Genomic DNA, 8,521 nt, shown 5'->3' on the forward strand with positions numbered 1-8,521 from the left:
AATCGAAAATTAATTTAATTTTTTTTTCGTGTCGAAGCCAGTAAAGTAAATGGATTCTTCAAGAACATTAGATTGTGTGACACTACTCCCCTTTTGAAACCTCCCTTTGACAAAAATAATGTCATAATTGGCCTGTAATTAACGAGACTAGATAACAACCAGACAATAAAAGGAACAAAATTGCGAAGTTAAAAAGTGTTTTTTTTTTAATTTGGAAAACAATTAATTTCAGAGTCATGAAAGCTATCAGCTATCTTCTAAAATCAGAATATCATCTCCTCTATACTTCCATGAAAAGGCAATGAAAAAGGGTCATTGTACATTAAAATTTCATGCGACGAAAGAAAGTAAAAACGGCAGTTAAAGACAATTTAAAGAAATCAATTAAATTCTTCGAGAGAGTAGTGTCGAAGCCCTTAAAATCATGATCTATATCTTCAGGCATTTTAATAATATCAATTGTGTTTTATTTTGAAAGCCAATAATGTTATATATGAACTTTCAATAACGTGATAATATGACAAAACTAGAAAACGCCAAAAATGTGCAAATACCTAAAATTGTGAAAATTTGAAATCTAGTTGTATCAAAGCCAGTAGCCATAACTTAAGGCTTATAACAACACTAAAGATTGAATTTGATTTCAATAGAAAGAAGAAACATTCTTTCATTGCGGACAATAATGTACAAGTTGACCGAAGAAAGAGAAAAATAGAGGCAAAAGTTCAATAAGTCATTATTTATTTGAAAAGCAAATACTTTTTAAAGTCAGAACGACCATAAGCTTTCAAGAAATCAACTAGTTAAAAAATGTGGGGCTAAATAGGAACCCATTTGGAACAATCATTAGTGAGCTTTTTTTTGAAATGTTCTGTTATTTAATTATTGTAAAAGAGAACGAATATTTTTATAAAAAAGAACGAATGTTTACAATCCGAATTATTTTTGGATTTTACCAGTCCAAGATTGGTCCAAAACTAGCCCTTTTGTAGATATTGTTTTTTGTTAGTTAAAAAATCAAAAATAGATGCTGCGTTTTTGATAATCAACGAATAAATTTAGCAAAAAACGGCGAAGTTTTAATTACAGAACACTCTCAGCGGAATTTGATGTAAAAAGCCCCCATTTGAGTCTACAAAAATTGTGTTAGTGGTGTTTGGGTCTGTACTTCCTGTAAATTTAATCAAAATGGAACTTATTTCGTGCTGTTTTTGAAGAAAAAGTCCTAATTTAGAAATATTTAGCCAGAATTTTTGACAAAAAAAATAATAAAAATAGCCTACAGTATTCCTTTGATTTTTTTTGTTTTTACAAATAAAAATTATCAACACTTTCGAAAACATTAACAAATTTTAGCAAAATTGGCGAAGTTTTATTCAAAAATTCCGGAGAAAGCGAATAAAATCTCGCCGGAATGCACTTTATTTTCTCAAAATTTAAACCTCGAGAGCTCACTGTAAAAAACGAAAATTAAAAAAATCACTTTAAATCCGTATTCTACGCTGGACAAGCTTTCTAATGATACTAGTCTCAACTCTCTACGGTGGATATATCGATCGGCCAAAATTGACTGAACAAAAAAAACCCGTTTGAGTATATAGTTCCTTCCCCCTCAATAGGGGTCGGAACAAAAAGAGTTACACTTTCAATATTGATCAAATTTTCCTGTGGCGATTTAAGTATACCTTTGGCGTTGCCCCGTAAGAGCCTGAGTGAAGTTGATGCAACGGTATTAGTGACGCGGATGACTTTCGTCCGTAATTAGATGTTTCCTATATATTTTTGAGTAATCAAGCCTTGATATTTGGCTAATAAACAAAAACGGGCTCTGAACCCAGCTCCAAACTTTTACGCCTCTTAAATATTCTGGACAAATTGCCTACTACGCAAACGCTTACACGCACACACACACGCACGCACACACGCACACACAGACACACACTCACACATATACACAGACACACAAACACACACTTACACACACGCACACTATCTCTTACATACACACATACACATACAATCACTAATTCACACACGAACACACACAAACACACTTATACTCACTCATACAAAAATACATACATACCCACATACCCACTCACACATACGTACAAAAACTCATAATCACACAGTCACTCAAACACACTCATACGCACAAAAACGCTAACGCGCGCGCGCGCACACACACACACCTACACACACGCACAAAATTTAAGTGATACAAACATAACAGCACTAATTTCTTATTTTGCCAATCAAATTGTTGCAAACTGTCCTTTCGGTTACTTTATGGAGGAGTCTACAATTCACTCAAATATGTGAACAACTTAATTGATGTTTTTACTTTTAATTATTTGAATAGCCTTACAAAGATATCGTTCTAGTGTCAGTTCAAAAACTCTTATGAACGGATGCAAAAGTGCTTACAGAAATTAGCAATGCCAAAAAATCGAGACTTGATACACTTTGATAGTATAAGGATGATCTTGACATATCTTGATAAATTTGAAACATCGTGCAAAAACTTTTGAAAAACTAGCACTTCATGATAAATTTTGTTAAAACCTTGCTAATATTGGTATTTTTATAGCAGGTACAATGTCATGATCTTGCTAACATCTGCCATGTTTTAGTATGATTCTTATGAAGTATACCAAGTTACGGTTCATCGGAGAAATGAGATGGATTTTTTTCCACAAAATGAATATGATGCAGTGATGAGGTCAAATTCATGTTGCTAAAGCTCTCATTTTGAAAACAAATAAGACTCATTACTCATAACATATCAATTGTAACCATCAGGTATTGATTTTCAGCTCAATTCTTACGTTTTTTGAAATAACTTCAAACCGACATCCAGAAAAACAAAAACACACACGCGCACAAACACAATCAACACACACACATTCTCACACACGAACACACATGTAGACACAAACACGCTCACAAAAGCAAATACACACACATAAAGACAAAAATTTACCCACACACTTGAACATCCAGACACAAACACACAAACACCCATATATATATATATATATATATATATATATATATATATATATATATATATATATACATACATATATTTATATATAAATTTATACACACACACATATATATATATATATATATATATATATATATAAATATGCACAGATATATACAGACTCACACAGATGCGTTCTCATGCACAGACACTCAAACACACATAAATACACACATAACACACCCTCACTCTCGAACACACGCACACTTATGCAAGCATATGCAAACTTTCAATCACGCACTCACACAAACACACACACACTCACACACTCATATACACGCGAACATTAACACACATACACAAACATATACACATATACAAAAACAAACAATTAAAGACACAATTACGGACACAAACTAATATACAGACATGCTCACATACATTCTCTCTCTCATATACGCACAAACAGTAACAAGCAACTAAATTTACGAAGATATAGCAAATTTTTCAAAAGAGGGTTAAATGTTTGTTATTGCCGGAAAAATTGACGCAAATTTTGTATCGGGTTCAATTATAGAAGAGTATGCAATTTACACACAAGTGTGAACAACCTATTTCGAATTGCAGTTTATAATTACAAACTTTAAATAAATAAACAAAATCTCCCGTTTACAGATTGTCATTTTCTTCCGGAGCAATTTCCAGATATCTATTAAGAAAAATGTACTCTCAAAATGTAGTCTTAATTAAACATAGATACTCAATACTAGAAAATATACCTGTTGTTTGCTTCAAAAAAAGTTTATATTTATTCGGCTAGATATTGACAGAACTACTGTCAGCTTATCTAAATTTTTGAAGTTTTATAGTATTTATTTTTTCAATGACTTTTGTTTAGTCGTCTTCAACAGATATTGGTTTTGTCATCTCAAAAATTTGTATGAACTGATGCAAAAATGTTTACAGCAAAAAGCAATCCCAGTGAATCGAAACTTGATACACCTTGATAATACGTGCATGATCTTTACATCTCTTGCAAAGCTAGAAACATCTTTCCAAGTACTTGAATTACAAACACTTCATGGTAAATCTTGATAAGATCCTGCAAATTTGTACAAATCTTGATATTTCATTGTAAGTAGCGTGTTAACATGTTGACATTATTTGACATGCCTCACCGGAAAAGCGAAATAGTTTTTTTTCCTGAAAATGAGATTGACACATGTGATCTCTTGCTCAAGCTCTCATCATGGAAAAAAAACTGTTGCGAAAAAAGCGTTACAAATTTTGAGTTTTGAAAAAGCATATCCAAAATCACACTTACCCCTTACGCGCCCTTTTCACGCTAAATTCAAAAAGTTATTTTAAAATTAAAACAACAATATCTTGAAGAGGGAAAATGCCTTTCTGAATGTAGTAGTCATAAAGCTTTGTCAAAGAAATTTAGAGCACCTCATTCATAGTCAGACTTTGAATTAGGAAAATGCATCAATTATTCATCATTCAGTACATGTGGAACCTATTTCTCCATCATTGATCAACACACCTGCACAACACAAAAACGCACTACTTACTTTTGCTGTAAAACTATGATGTTTGAACTCGACAGTGGTACTAATTTTAATCCCATTTAAGTAACAGACGTGCCTGGTTTTCTTTATTAACCGTGTGTTTTGAATCTTTCTCCGGCTTCAAATAAAACTAGTCCCACGCAAAAATAATCCCAAATTGAAGAATTTATCAGGACAGTCACAGAGAAGATAGTACGAGGAAAGCAGACACGTGGAAAAAATCCTCGGCCCGGGGCAGCAATCTTCGAGAAATTAGTTTAAATTAAATTTTTAAAAACTTGCAAATCCAATCTACTTAATTGAGCAAAATAATCTATGAGTTGAGTCTTTAACTGTATTATTTTAGTTGTTTTTATAAATTCTACTTCTAGTTCTATCAGTATACTTGTATATAGTCCTATGCATAAGTAAAGGAGTCTGTTTGTTAAGTGCCCAGGTTGAGGTGCGTGGTCCTACTTATCTCTGATCACACCATCCGGAACGAAATCGGATCAGGGCTACTTGAACCGGGCACAATTTGGGCGCGCATTGGGGATTCAGACGCACTGTGTCGCTCAATGGGAGTCAGGTCCAGTCGTGTTGCTCACGGAGGGCACCCAAACTAAAAATAATCAACAATTGAGTTTAATTAGCAGAAAAGTTGAATTAGCAGAAAATGTTTTTAAAACGTCACTCTCTATATTTGATTAATGATTTGTTCAGTAAAAACAAAATTACTCAGCTCAACATTGAACAAGACTTAGCCCGTAACGTGATCTTTGATGCCCATTGAACAAACTTCCGTGGTCTCATAACTACCTCGTTTTCAGGGACTGGCTTTTATCGTCGGTTGGAATTGGTGATTCTGATCAGACTATCTAGGGTTCGTAAGAAGTTTAAATCAGTTCATACAGACTCCTGAAAGGAATATAAAAACTGTAGTCCGGAAAAGACTATGAAAACTCTGGAAAGGGCTCTGATAAGATTTTCTATACCGTGGTTAAAGCACTGATCCGACCTTGCAAAATCTGGAAGTGGTCCTGATTTGACTTCCCAGATTGTAGACTTGCTACCAGACTCTGTCGTTGGTTTGAGCATTAAATCTTTTTTTGCGTTGCTCAATTGTGTGTAATCAGGATAAGCTTAAGTTTCCCGCCTCAAGATTGTTTTTGTTTGTTTTTAGCCAGAAAACTTAAAATATCTTGCAGCAAAATTATGTTGGTTCGCACCAAGAAAAAATTGTAGGTTTGCGCTGCAGTTCTGTTCTGTAGAAGGGACTTCGACCTGCGTGCCTCGACCTAGATTATTTAAATCATCGACTTAATTGATCCCCCAACTTTTCATTGCATATTATCATCGAAGCATGGGCAAAAATTACCTAACACATTTGCAGACAACTTCTAAATGGCAATAATGCTAATTAAGTTTTTCTAAATTGAATATTTTGAACTTTGAAATTTGACAAATTAAACAGATATGATAATGACGTACAGTTCTGTCCTATCTAGTCAGATCAAATCAAAGATTTTCTGAGTCAAGCAACACAAAAACTGCGAGAAGTCAGTTCGGACTAATATTCTAAAAACTGTCAAATCTAATCTGGAAAACTAAACAATATAACCTTCGAGTTGAGTCTATAACTGTTTTGCAGTATTATTTTAAATGTTTTTTCCTTTAAATCCATCAGTTTAAAGCTATATAGTCCTAAGTTTAGGTCAAATAGTCTGTTTGTTTATAGCTCAGGTTGAGGTGTGAGATCCAAGCTATGTCTTATCAGACTACTTGGACCGAAACCAGCTCGGACTATAACAATTTGGGCCGGGAACTCGAGGTACCAGACAAAATTTTGTCGCGCACTGTGGACGCACTCCACTTGGGTTGCACACTGAGGGTACGCAGATTAAAATTTTCAATTTTTGAGGTATGAGAACGTATCAATAAAGTGTCTTCACTTCAGAAAAGTATAATTTCTACTTATGATTTCTGATTTTTATGATTTCTTCTTTCTTTACAAACATTTTTGTTCAATGTCATTGAACGAGAATTAGTTCTCAGCGTGATTCTTGATGCTCGTCGGAAGATTTATTAGGAAGATTTAGGAAAATTACCAAAATTTGGAAGATTTCAAAAACGGTGACTTTGGGGACTCATTTGGACTTCTCTTTTTGACTACTGGCTTTTTGCTTCGGAATGACCTCTTGTTTTTGATCAGACTATGCAGACATTGGAAGGGTTTCTTATGGCAACGTACAGAGTCTGGAGAGAGCTCTGTTTAGATAACCCAGACGAAACCACCAGAGTGTGCAGGCCATGTTCTGTTTAGACTATCCAGACTATCCAGACTCTAGACTATCCAGCGGACGGGGCACTGAACAGAATTTGCAGACTTTACGTAATACCCCGGGGTGAAGGGGTGGAAATATGAACCGGGTATTCAGACCAAAAATTTCCATGACCAAACATTCCTGACAAAAAGTTAGCCATTGCTCGTATTATTGTGAATTAACGGCAAAATGATGTAAGAGTTGGGCTGCAATGGGATAACTTTTGAGGAACTACCCCCTTTTTGTTAAGAGAACTATTACTCGCAATAACGCGACCATTAATCCAAATAGCGCGATTATGACTCTAAATAGTGCAACGAAAAGTGTGCTCCAGACCATGCGTGGGCAACAAAAGGTGTAATCAGACCATGTATTCAATGTCTGGTAGGTTACCCCGTCCCAGACAATAATCGTAGACTCATATTTCTACCACCTCACACCGGGACGTACTGCTGCCAGGCTCTTTGGAAGGGTCGCGGTATACCCCCGTCCGCGACCTATTTTTGTTTGAGTGGCTTGGGTCGCGCTCCTCAGCTTGGTGGTATGTAGGTGCTTAATCCGGCTGTTAGTTGACACTATTTTATATGGGGCCTCTGCTTCATTCATTGGAATTCTTTTTTTTCTGTGAATACTTGTTCCGACTCTCTTGAGGGGGGAGGAACTATATACTCAAATGGGTTTTTTTTGTTCAGTCAATTTTGACCGATCGATATATTCATCGTACAGAGTTGTGAGTGGTATCATTAAGAGGCCCCTCCAGCGTACAATATGGAATTAAAAAGATTTTCTTCAATTTCGTATTTACAGGGAGTTATCGATAGTTGAAGTTTTGAGAATAATTGACGGATTTCCGATGTTTGTATTCACATTTTCCGGATTTTCGCCTAAAATTTCGTCAATTTTGCTAAAAATTGTAAAAATTGTTAATAATAGTACTGTTAATTTTATGTTTAAAGACAGAAAAAGTAGTGTTCACAATTTTCATTTAGTTTTTCAGGCTAAAATTATGGTTTAATATTTCAAAAATCAGCCTTTTTCATCAAAAATAGCCCGAAATAAGCTTCTTTAGTCCACTTTGATTAAATTTGCCCTAAGCACACACCCCAAAAAACAACAAACACAATCATTGTAAACTACAAAGACAGATAGTTTTTTCCACTTCCATTAGGGGTAGTCTAGAATCAAAATTCTGCCGTTTTTTGCTAATTTTACTCTATGATAATCAAAAACGCAGCAATTATTTTTGATCTTTCAACTAACAAATTATCCAGATCTAAAGCATTCAAACAATTGAGTGCTCTAATTGGACGAACAGCAGTAGCGGGGTTAGTTTTGTTCCAATCTTGGACTGTTACAATCAATCAAAATTTCGGATTGTAATCAGTTTTTTTTAGAAAAAAAAATTAAGAACTTTTTATGTTATTTAAAGAACAGAACAATTCACATCCGAGCTCACTGTTGATAGGCGCAGATGGCTTTCTAAGCAGTTCCAAATTATTTTATCTATTGTCTTTATTCGAAAGATTTTGGTCGTTTGGGCTTTTGAAAATGTTTGCTTTTTAAATGAACAATTGCTTATTGAACTTTGTCACGATTTATCTCTTAATTTGGTCAACTTATAGCTTAGTGTCAGCAAAGAAAGAATGGTTGCTCATCAA

The sequence above is a fragment of the Convolutriloba macropyga genome, chromosome 7 (assembly GCF_964194025.1).
Source record: "Convolutriloba macropyga chromosome 7, txConMacr16.3, whole genome shotgun sequence".
In the NCBI taxonomy this organism is placed as follows: Eukaryota; Metazoa; Xenacoelomorpha; order Acoela; family Convolutidae; genus Convolutriloba; species Convolutriloba macropyga.